This window comes from Equus quagga, chromosome 2, assembly GCF_021613505.1.
Source record: "Equus quagga isolate Etosha38 chromosome 2, UCLA_HA_Equagga_1.0, whole genome shotgun sequence".
NCBI lineage: Eukaryota > Metazoa > Chordata > Mammalia > Perissodactyla > Equidae > Equus > Equus quagga.
In genome coordinates this window covers 125,773,302-125,785,591 of record NC_060268.1, presented here as the reverse complement: position 1 = coordinate 125,785,591, position 12,290 = coordinate 125,773,302, and the positions used below count along the sequence as shown (strand labels likewise).

At 51.1% G+C, this 12,290-nt stretch overlaps 1 protein-coding gene across 5 annotated transcripts in view; it reads left to right on the top strand.

Moving 5' to 3' along the window:
• CDH23 (cadherin related 23) overlaps positions 1-12,290 on the top strand; it is a 398,494-nt gene that overhangs the window by 25,920 nt on the left and 360,284 nt on the right. The gene's annotated exons all lie outside the window — the stretch shown is intronic.

Below are 12,290 nucleotides of genomic sequence, written 5' to 3'. Positions count from 1 at the left end.
TAATTTCTGTATATGGAGTGAGGTGGGGTCCAACTTCATTATTTTGCATCTAGTTGTCCCAGTACCATTTGTTGAAAAGACTGCTTTTTCCCAGTTGAATGGTCTTAGCATCCTTGTTGAAAATCAGTTGATCGTAGTCACATGGTTTTATTTCTGGTCTCTCAGTTTTATTCCATTGATCTGTATGTCCATCTGTATGCCAGAACCATGATGTCTTGATTACTAGTTTGTTTTTAAATGAGATATTTGCTACTTCATTTAAATGCTATTAGTAACCCAATGCAGATAGTTTAGAAAATACAGAAAAACACTAAGGATAAAAAAAAAAATCTCCTGTAATCTCACTATTCAAAGATATAGTAAAGATACAGATGTGTTGCTATATGTTTTCTATGCTGATATACAATTTATGTTTTTTTCTGACATGGGAACATACTCTGCATCGTCTTGTAGCTTGAGTTTTATATTTAATAATTTGTCTTGAACATTTTTCCTTGTCAATAAATGTTCTCTAAAAACATGAATTTCCCTGGCTGCCTGGTAGTCCGCTGTATGAATGTGCCCTAATTTACTCCTGTAAGCCTCTGTTGTTGATTATTGAGTTGCCTGCTTTTACTGGTATAAACAGTGCAGCCACAAACGTCCTCAGAACAAATCTCTGCTCCATGATTCTGAGGATTTCCACGGGGACAGCCCCTGTCAGTAGAATCGCTAAGTCCAAAGGTAGGAACGTTTGTAAGGCTATAGTTTTATTGTGCCAAATCGCCTCCAGCAAGTTGTACCGTTTATGCTAGAGGAGATTTTCACACAAAATTACTATGTGGAATAGTGTGAATCAAAAGCAGGAAGACTGACTGTCTGACCTTTCAGGGTCTCTTCCTCTTGTCATGTTACTGTCCTTCCATCAGAGGAGACAGTGGGGAAAAAAGCTGGAGAGATGTGTAGAGAAGGTTGTCAAGGGAGCCCACCCTGCCGGAACTGTCCCCCACACCCTCTCCTCTTGGTCAGCACCTGGCGGGGGTCCGGGTCCCCCCACCCCCTGTACCTTAAAGTAATGGCAGGGGAGACGACAACCAACCCAAAGATTTCTGTGCACCTACAAAGTGTGTTGAGAGCTGTGGAGGGTAAGAACAGGGTACGATGGGAACAAGATAAGGCAGACTAAGGAAGACCTCCCTGAGGAGGGGACAAGCTGAGATAGGATAAGATGGGGATTGGAGCGTGACGCCTGAGGGAGCTGCGCATGTGGCGGCTGGCCTCATTTCCAGCGGTGGCTCCCAGAAGTCCATTCTGATTGGGCTGGCCCCGCTGTGATCTGTGTGCCTGCTCTACGTATGTATGGCTTGTTACTGTTTTTGTTTTTTTTGAGTAGTAACAGGAGATGAGCAATAGCCTTTTATTGTATTTCATTATTATTAATTTATTTTAATTTTTATTGTGGCAAAATGTACAAAACACAAAATTTGCCATTTAAACAATTTCTAGTATTTTTTATTGTAGTAAAATATACATAACAAATTTTACTATTTTAAACATTTTTGAGAGTACAGTTCAGTGGCATTTGGCACATTTACTTTGTTGTGCAACCATCACCACCATCTGTTTTCAGAACTTTTTCATCCTCCCAAACTGAAACTCAGTACCCTTTAGACAGTAACTCCCCATTCCTCTCTACCCCCAGGCCCTGGTAAGGTCCTGTTTCACTTTCTGTCTCTGCGAGTTTGGCTTCTCTGGGTCCCTCATAAAAGTGGAATCGTACAGTATTTGTCCTTTTGTGTCTGGCTTATTTCACTTAGCATAGTGTCTTCAGGGTTCATCCATGTTGTAGCCTGTGTCAGAATTCTCTTCCTTTTCAAGGCTGAATAATATTCCATTGTATGTACACACCACATTTGGTTTATCCACTCATCCACTGATGGGCCTTTGGCTGCGTCCACCTCTTGGCTGTCGTGAATAATGCTGCTGTGAACATTGGTGGACAAGTATCTCTTCAAGTCCTTCTTTCAATTCTTTTGCGTATATACTGGAAGTGAAATTGCTGGATCCTATGGTAATTCTATGCTTAATTTCTTGTTGAATCCCCAGACTATTTTTCATAGTATACCATTTTATATTCCCACCAGTGATGCAGAAAGGATCCAATTTTTCCACGTCCTTGCCAACACTTGTTTGAGGTTTTCTTTTTTTATAATAGCCATCCTAATGAGTGTGAAGTGGCATCTCCTTGTGATTTTGATTTGCATTTTTCTAGTAACTAATGATGTTGAGCATCATTTCATGTGTTTATTGGCCGTTTGTATATCTTCTTTGGAGAAATGTTTATTCAAGTCCTTTGCTCGTTTTTGAATCAGATTTATTTTTGCTGTTGAGTTTTAGGAGTTCTTTATATATCTTAGATATTAATCCCTTATCAGAAAAGTGATCTGCAAATATTTTCTGTGAGTTGCCTTTTTCTGTGTTGATTGTGTCCTTTGATGCAAAAAGTTTTTCATTTTGATGAAATCCAGTTTATCTATCTTTTCTTTTATTGCCTGTGTTCTTGGTGTTATATCCAAGAACTCATTGCCAAATCTCATGTCATGAAGATTTCCCTCTAGGTTTTCTTGTATGGCTATGTGTATTTCATAGTGTTGGTATCAGTCACTTATTGCCTCAATAAAGCTGCATAACAAAGCACTACAACAATCGTTTATTCTCCCTTTTATGTCTGTGGGTCAGCTGGAGGGTCAGCAAGTCGAGGCTGGGCTTGACTGAGCTTCACTCTGGGCCCTGTGTGGGTTCAGTCTGCTCACTCTGCCAGGGGCATGTTGTTCTCAAATTGGAAGGCAGAAGCTCAAGAAGCAAGCGTGAGGGTCACTGGCTGCTCTTGTAGAGCTTGGCCAAAGCATCCATTAGTCAAAGCAAGTCACGTGGCCAGCCCAGTGTAAAGGGCGGGACAGCATACTCTGCCCACCATGAGACCCCAGCATGGGTGTAAACGCGTAATCCTATGCAGAGTGAAGGGTTGGGACCAATAGTTCCATCATCCACAGTGATGGCCAAAGGGTGGGAATGAACTTGGCAGATTTGAGGCTGAGAGAGGGCTAGGGTACCTGAAATACGGTGATCAAGGAGGGAAGTGCCACTTACTGGATGCGTCAAATATATTTGTTAACTGAATTAATCAAAAGAATGCATCCATGGAGGTGAATTTACTGAGCTGGGAAAGGCGAGGACGGGAACCTGTTTGGAGAAGAAATCGGATCACTTCTGGATACGTTAAATGTTAGAGACACACTCAAGAGGAGATGTTAAGTGGGCACATGGCTATAAGGGATGAAGTAGACTTTGCCTGCAAGGAGCAGAGGGTCTCCTGGGAAAAGGAGGACGCATGCATGTCTAACTAACCCCCACAGCTGGGATAGCTACCACTAAAAGTCTGGGATGGGTGAGGGGAGCTGAGGATCCCACTTCCAGCAGGCATCCAGGACGGCTTCATGGAAGAAGCAGCATTAGAGCTATGGCTTGAAGGTGGGGCCGGGTGGTGCTCCAGATGGAGAGAACAGCCTGGCAAAGCACAGAGGGAGAACACGGTGCATGACTGTCGGTGGCTCCAGTGAGGGGGAGGGTAGATTTCAGCATGTGTAGGAGCCAGCAAAGTTCTGTTGGCTGTTACCCTGCTGGTGAGTAACCTACTCGGGAGAATAGGGGAAAGCTGGCCTTGATCACCTGCATTCTTCCTCCATGCCCCAGCAGGGCTGGGGGTCTGAGGATCAGGAGTCAGCTGCCTTTTCTGGGACTTAGAAACAGAGTGAGTGCCAGTGCTGACAAAGACGTGGGAAACCAGCCCTTCCTGGTTGTCGGGGGCGGGGGGTTGGTGGTGGTACAGCTTGGTGGGCTCACTTTGGAGTTTGTCAGCAGCTGTGAAAATATGAAAATTTCCTCCTTCTAGATGTGCCCATACGTGTGTGTAGGCGTAGGTACCAAGGATATTCATCGTGGCTTCATTTGTCAAAGCAAAAGGTTAAAAACGACCCAACTGTCCATCAGCAGAGGACTGTTTAAGCTATGGTCCCCCGTGTTGTAGAGCGTTCTGCAGCTGCGGAAAAGCGCGAGGCAGGTCTGCATGCCGAAACAGAGCAATCCTCAGGGCATGTTGTTGTGTGAAAAAGCTGGGAGGAGGACAGCATGAGCACCATTTGATGTTTTTAAAGAGAAGGAGAGACCTATGTGCTGTATTCTTACATGTGCGTACAGTGCTTCAGGAACGATACCACAAGGGGCGCCTCTGGGAAGGAGGTTAGGGCTTGGCTGGAAGGGAGACTCACTTCCTGCTGTACACACTATTGTACAGTTACGTGCCGTGTCTGTGAATTACTTCTAGAAAGAATAGAGTAAAATAAGATAGGTCTCCTGCTGAATGAATTTTTTAAAAAGTATAGGTCTAGGGGTCTCAGAGACACCAGGCCTCATATGGAGGATGCTGGACCACCGTGGCACCCCATCCTGGGGAGTCTCAGGTTGTGCCTTTCCCGGCCCTGCCTGGCTACCTGCCCACCCCTGGGCATTACTCACTGGGGGCTTCAGGAAGGATCCAGGGCAGGGATCAGTAACAGAATGGCCACAAGATGGTCTTTTCTCTTCTTCCATGTAGGGTTTCTCTTAGTTACCTTCTGTCACAGCAGCCTCCGCAGCCAGTGGCCTGGATAGGGTGGGCTTTGAAGCATGGCCATTGGTGGCTGACAGTGGCTTGTCCATTAGTGGCCCTAATGGTGTCGTCTGCAGGCGCCTCCTTGCAAGCACGACCTTCTCTGTGTGTAGTGGTGGTGAATAATCCCCAAATTGTATTTGATTTCTGCAGTGTATTTCTGTATTTCTATTCAAAGTTGAGTGCATCTGATTTTATGGGAATTCATAACAGTTCAAACTAAATCGTGGCACCCTCCTGTGAAAATTGTTCACTCTCGAGAAACTGAAATGCTGCTCCGATGTCCCCTCCTGCCCTCCTCCCCCTGCTCTGTTCCTCTCGTTCCCTTGCTGGGACGAAGGCACTGCCTCTCGCCGCTGTGCAGAGCACACCCCCTGCCCTGCCTCTCCTGACTGTGCTTCGGGGAGAGTGGGAGATGGTGAGCAGGAGGCCCTGCCCTGTAGTTGGGCCCGGAGCGGGCTGGTTTCCCAGAAGAGGGGAGCGCGCTTTGCTCTGGCAGCAACAAGGACCATGCTTCCCAGGCTCTGTGCAGGAGACCAGGCGCCCTGGCTTCATGTTGGGTTTAACCCGGAGATGTTTGGTGAAACTACAGATCGGGCAGAGCTTTACAGAGAACCTGGCTTCCTCTGGCCTCGGGAAAAGAGTGGGGATAGGAAGGAGGGGCCCTCCTCCAAGGTTGGGCTGGGGCCCTGGCTGGGCATGGGCTTCTTGTGGGCAAAGCTCGGGGTGTGTTTGTGTGTTTGTGTGAGAGTGTGTGTGAATACATTTAGGCACATGCCTTTCTTTTAAACTGTTAGTCCCCCCATCCCGGGGAAAGGGGAGCCCTCAGACAGGACCAAGATTCAGACCTGGGCCTTGTCTCCAAGGCCTTGGTTTTAGCCCATTCTGCTGCTCGTGCGTCCAGACGGTGGAGGCCGTGGAGTCCTCCTGATGAGGGGCGTTGTCAGGCCTCCTCCCCTCGGAGTAGGAAGGCAGCTCAGTGGGCTGACAGGCAGAGAGGTGGGGCCTCTGGGTTGGGCCCCACTGCCCAGGGGGAGGGAGCTCCTGTCCCTGGAAGGGCCTGAGGAGCAGCAGCAGGGTACCGTCAGCAGAGGACCCTCGAGGACCCGCCCAGCTTCCGGGGTCTCTGGTATTCAGACCGGGACTGCGAGCTTCCTGGCGGCTCAGCGACTGCGGGCTTCCTGGTGGCTCAGCGAGTATAAGGGAGAACTTTCTAATCAGAGTTTGCTGCTGCTGACAGCTCCCTGATGTCTCAGGCTGCTGGCAGTTATTTGGTAGGGTAGACATAAACTAGGCCTCTGATTGTAAAAACCTTGGGTGTTTATTATTGAAAATTTGGAAAATGCAGAAAGTATGTAGAAGAAAATAAAACTAGCCATGCCCTCACCGCTTAGACAAGAGCCTGCTTCACTGACAGTCTGTGTGTGCACACGCATTCACACACATACATCTCCATACACCATCCCCAGTTTGCTACCTGTGGACGTCCCATGTTGAACCAGTCTCCTGTTGGTGTCTGGGCTGTCCCCCTGTCATAAATACTGCAGCAGTGGCCACCTCTGTGGCTTAGTGTCCGTGCACGGCATGGCCATTTCCTCAGCGGAAGTTCTGGAAGCAGAAGGGATGGGCCACAAGGTGTTCACGTTTTCAGCTCTTCATACAATTTTCAAATATTGATCATTCTCAGCCAAGTTGTCTCAGATCAGAGGTGTGGGAGCCTTGGTGCTCTTGTCCCTCTGGTGGCTTCAGGTAGCGTCTTTGTGCTGGTGCCTCTCACGTTGACCCTCTAGCCTCACCTGAGGCCTGACCTCTGGTTGAGGGCCTTGGTTGCCAACAGCCGTTCTGCACTCACCACCTCAACTGAACTTCTGACTGGGCTCCCTGGCCAGTTCCGCTGCACCCTGCTCCTGTGTGGGTGACGGCAACTCCATGCCCCCAGGTGCTTGCGCTGAAATCTGCAGGCTCGGCTCTGTCTGGCACAGCCACATCCTCCTCAACAGGAAGCTCTCTCAGCTCCACCTTGAAATACGCCTGGAAGCTGTCGGATCCCAGACCCCCTGCCTGTGTCCCTGGTAGAGCCCCTGAGCCCCCAGTCATCTCGGGCCCGCATCAGTGCAGTCGTCTCCGCACCTATCTGCCTGCTCCTGCCCTTGCCCCCACAGTGAGTCCTCAACTCAGCAGCCGGAGTGCTCCTTTGCAGCTTGAGTCATTCCTGGCTCTCCTTGGCTGTCTGAAGACCATGATTCCCAGTTTACTCACAGTGGGGGTTTATAAGGTGTCCAGGACGGGCGCGTTGTCTCTTTTTGGTCTCATCTCCTGCAATTCTCCCCATCACGTACCCTGTTCCAACCCTACTGGCCTCCTCACTGTTTCTCAAGCACACCAAGACACTCTTGCCTCAGGGCCTTTGCATGGCTGTTCCATCTGCTTAGAAGTCCTTTCTCCCAGATATCCACATGGCTCACCTTCCTGCTTCTTCAGGCATTTATTCACATCTCACCTTCTCAGTGATGCTCAGACTGCCCTTGCCCTGCTCCTTTCCTCTTTCCTTAGAACTCATCATCCCCGACATGGTGTACCACTTGCTTGCCTGCACTGTCAGCGTTGATCTCTCCGGCGAGATCAGCTCCCCTGCGGCAAGGTCTTCAGCTTGTCGTCTTCCGTGTGGCGGTGTCTAGTCCCGGCACTCAGTGGGTCGGGTCAGGGCGGACGTGCGCAGTGGGCCATGCCTGGCTTGGAAGCTGTCCCTGTGGCTTACCAGCGCTCTGTGGTGTAAGTGGAGGCTTTGATTTGGTGGGGGCTGGTGAGTCCCCTGCGGGGTGACTCTCAGGGTGCTGTAATGGTGCACCTGCCAGAGCCTCTCCTGCTGGCCCCCAGCCAGGCCTGCCAAGCAGCAGGTCTCTGTGGGTTGATGACAAGAGAAGGGGGAGGCCAGTGTGTGTAGGGTTGCTGCCTGGAATCTGGGAAATTTCATGGTCTGCTCCCACTAGGGCCAAAGGTATTAACCTCTTGGGGATGGTGCTGGAGGGAGGCATGGGGGGTGAGGAGGTGAGGGACCGGGTCACGCCTGGTGGGAATGCATTGTCTTATTGGTACTGGCTCTGGAAGCAATGCCTGTGAGATGCCAGCAGCCCAGATGGGCAGACTAAACAGGGACCCTCTGCCGTCCCCAGCCTCGTGCCTTCTTCCTGGCCGTGCAGCTGGGCCTCCCCACTGGCCCCGGTATCCTGTGGCTGTGAGGCACGTTGCAATCCTCCCCCAGGTCTAGTTCACTGGCCTCTCAGTAGAGGTAGAGTCCTGTCCAGGGCCTCCCCACCAGGCCCTTGGCTGGGCCTTGCCCTGGGGCACATGTCTGAACTCAGCAAGGGTTAGGGCCGAGGCTGGGAGACTGACCTTTGATGGCCATCAAAATGTTGTTCAAACCCAGACTTGACCACTTACTAGCTGTGTGACCTTGGGCAAGTTATTTAACCTTTCTGAGTCCCAGCATGTAGAGCGCACTGTACATCACAGTGCCTGGTGTATAACATGTGCTCAGTAAACATTAGCATTGTGATTCCTTGAAATCTGTGCAGCTGACACCTCACCCCCTCTAGAAGGCCCAGGCTTTCTCTCTTCTGATGGCCCTGGGCAGTGACAATCTATGTCACTTATTTGACACCTAGCACATGTTTCCAGCTGTGTCACAGCCCTGTATCCTCCCACAGTGCCTGATACAAGGCTTAGCATGAAGGGTGTTGGGAATTGGCAGCCTGGGGCTTTGGGGCCTGGCTGTCTTCTGCGCAGTGAGTATGTTTGAGAGATTTCCAGAAGGCTTTCTGCAAGAACGGGCTCTAAGCCAGGCACCTGAGAGATTTGGGGGCAGCAGGCTGTGACCCTGCTCGGACCTCTGGGGCGGGTCTCTGGCACGTATCCCAGGCCCAGGCAGGAAGCCCACAGAGCGTGTGTCTGTGTTTCCTGGTCCACTGGGGACAGCTGAGGGTAGTTGGGAGCTCAGGCCCCATCCTGAGGGTGGTGCAGCCTCACACGGTGGGGAGGTCTCGCAGCATTGCTGGGCAGGAGGGGGAGGACCAGGAGGCTGGGGAACAGCTGCTGCACAGGCAGAGCGAGGTCAGGTTCTCCCGGGGGACCCATATTGCTCACTAGAGTCCCAGTGCCAAGGGAATGCCAGCCACCAAAGGCAGCATCCCTCACAATGCCTGGGCTGGAATTTATGGTCCAGGGTCCTCTTCCCACTGCCATTAGCCTCTGCTTTCTCTGGGCCTTGCTTTCCTCCTCATAGCCAAAGGGGCCAGAGGAAGAACACCATCTGGGACCGCAGGGAAACCGAGCAGCAGGATGGACCCACTTTGGCCTGGCCATTTTGCTTCACACTTGGAAGCCTGTGCCACTTTGTCCTAGTGTCTGTGCCACCTCGCCCCAAGGTGAGGATGGACAGTCAGGATGGAGCAAAGATTGTCCTTGCTTCTGGGTGCTCCATAGGTGGCCCCGCCAGTCCTGCAAAGTTAGGGCTGTGTTTGGCTGCCCTACCTGACAGGTGGGGGGCATGCCTCTGAAGGGGAAAGGAGATGAACAGACATTTAAGGAGAGAGACTGGAGACCCAGCGTGCCTGGCGGTGTCAGAGCCAGAAGCAGCACTGTGGAAAATGCGATGCATCGTGCACGTGTGCGTGTGTCTGCACATACACACGTTCGCTGCTTTGCAGGCATTCATCCTGTGTCAGTCGTGTTGTCTGCTGTGCTTCTTGAGGGAGGGGCTGTGCCTTCCCTTTTACAGATTAGGAAACGGGGCGGTGAGGGTGGGGTCAGCAGCATGGTGTGATGGAAATAGCATGGGACTGTGTTTCTATCCCAGAGTGACCTCTCTGGGCCTTAATTTCCTCATCTGTAAAATGGGGACAGTAACATCTACATCATAGAGATATTTTGGAGGATAGAATAAAAATAATCCCCGTGAAAAGCCCTGGCCTGTGGCGTTTTCTGGTAAGTGTTCATCATCTTCCTTCCTTCCTTCCGCTGCAAACTCCCTGCACCACCCAGCAGAACGGTGCGTGCTCCCCAGCTATTTGTGGATGGTGCTCTTAGCAGATGTTGCTTAATCCTCGTAACATCTGGTTTGGAAAGGCAGAAGGCTGGAGATTTTTTCAGACACTCACTCACTATGAGATGTCAGGTTGTCACTTAATTGCTCTGTGCCTTAGTTTCTCCACTTGTAAATCAGGGATAATGCTAGTGATGCTAACATCTTTGCAGAATATGGTAGGATAGCACAAGATAATAACAGATGGAAAGTAGTTTGCATGTTTAGGAAAAGGCATCCTGCTCGACCTCACTAGTAGTTAGGGAAATGCAAATTAAAGCAACAGTGCCGTGCTATGTTTCATTCATCCGATTGGCAGCCATTCGAAAAAGGGACGCTTCCAGGTGGGCGTGGAGGCCTCTCATTCACTGCTGGAGGGCGTGGGAATTGCCACCTTTTCAGGAGCTGATATGGTAATGTCTAGTAAAAGTTTACAGACATGTTCCGTGTTGTACTTAATTGACTCAGCGACACCACTGTTAGAGAACCAAGTTCGAGAGCAATCAAGTTCCCAACACAATTATTTGCAGGGAGATGTGCACTGTGGTGCTGCCTGTGGCGGCAAGAACCTGGAAACACCCAAGTGCCCAACAGTAGGGGATGTTTGTCTCTTTTACAAAACATCCATTCTGTGAACTGTTATTCAGCTCTTAAAAAGAAGGAGGTGGATGTAGCAGTGTTGACCTGCAGGGTCATCTGTGAAATATATGACATGAGAAAAGCTAGCTGCTTTTGTCTAGGGGCGACTCCGTTATTCTGGGGATCAGCAGTAGCCACACTGCTCCATCCGTGTGTGTAATGTGACCATTTTTGCCTGGGTGCAGAGAAAGCCTGGTAGGCTGCGTGCCAGGCCCAACCTGCCCACTCTGGCTGTTGGACCAGCTACGTTTGGCTCACAAAAATTGAATTATTTGCCAACATTTAAAAATTGAATTCATGTAAAAAGCCAAATTTCTAGCTTTTTATTGAGAAAAATGAGACGCTCTGGGCACACTGGGCCCACATTCCCTCTTGGCTGAAACACGTCAGCAGCTGCCACTTTGGGACAGTGTGTGGCCTCCGAATGGTCATCGTCCCCACCCACGCGGCGTCTCCCTCACTCCTGTTCCCTGCCTGGTCCCTGTAGGCAGTTCAGTTTGCAGCCCCGTGATAGGCTGTTATCACTCAGAAACTGGAGCGGTGGGAATGCTGCGATAGAACGGGGACATTCGTCTTTATTATTTAAATACATCTTAGAATCTTCTGTGCTTCAAATGACTGTTTCGTACCTAGTAATTAGAACATTTTAAGTACGATATTAGGAGGAAAATGAAAGGGCACCATGAGCCATTGCATGTTGTGTGGGTCAGGCAGCTCCTGGTGGGGTCACTCTTGTCCACTCGGGGTGTGGGGCTGAGAGAGAGACCACCCCAGGCCCGGAGTTAAGGGATCTGCACTCTCAGCCCTTTCTGACTCTCTTGCCCCTAGATCTTGCAGACATGTGCAAGTCTCTCCAAAAAGTCCTTTCCTTCAGTTCCCTTCACCTCCCCATGTCTTTCCCAACACTTATTGACAAGGGAGGTGGCATGTCACCTTGGGTCCGGATGCTGACCCCATGACTCACTAGTTGGGGGTCTCTGAGCAGAGTGTTAGCGGCTCTTGGCCTCCAGACCCTACGTGTGGACGAGGGTGGATACGGCCCCCGGGCAAGGCACACAGTAGGTGCTCACTGCAGGATGCCATGCACCCCGCTGGGCCCCGCAGGGTTGCAGTGCTGAGTGGGCCGTGTCCCTGCGCTAACAGGGCTGACAGTTCAGTGGGAGACAGGGCTTCCCCGCCGAGGAGTGTGGGCCCCTCGTGGCCTTTCCTGGCCTCCTTTCCTGGTCACTGCTGGTCTCCAGGGAGGCCTGCCCATTAGCCACTGTCCGGGTAAGGAGTTAGCAGAGGACCACGGCCCTGCCGTAGGAGGCTGGGCAGGCCACTGCTGTGGTGGGAGGGAGTAGCCCCACCTCCCACCACCCTCAGAGATGGGATCTCACCTTGCTGAGCCTCTGGCAGCTGGGCCCCAGAGCTCTCTAGAGCTTAGCTCTGAGCGCCCACAGTTTTGCTCCAGCTTCCCACAGCCTTTTTGTGGTGCCCTGGGCAGGTCACTTCCTCTCTCTGTGCCACCATGGACACTGTGGCCTGCTCCTCCTTTCACATCCAAGGTTATGAGATAATATGGTGGCTATAAAAAACAGGACGAGACGTGCTTGTTGGGCACTTCGGCTGGGGTGTTGAGGGTATGGGGCCTGCCCAGCCCCCTCCTAGACACCTGTCTTCCTGCTCAGCCCCCATCTCCTGGCCCGTGCTGTGCAGCCAGCCCCCGAGAGGCAAAGAGGGCACTGTTGCCCCCCCGCCGCCCGGTCATCCTCAGGTCGCCGTGTTCCACCCCGCATTGGATGATGATGAAACCAGTGATACAGACCCCTCTTCTTTCCCACCAGTCCTCTGAGCCCCCACCCCCACTTCTGTTGATTCCATCTCCTCCCTTCTCAGGCCCAA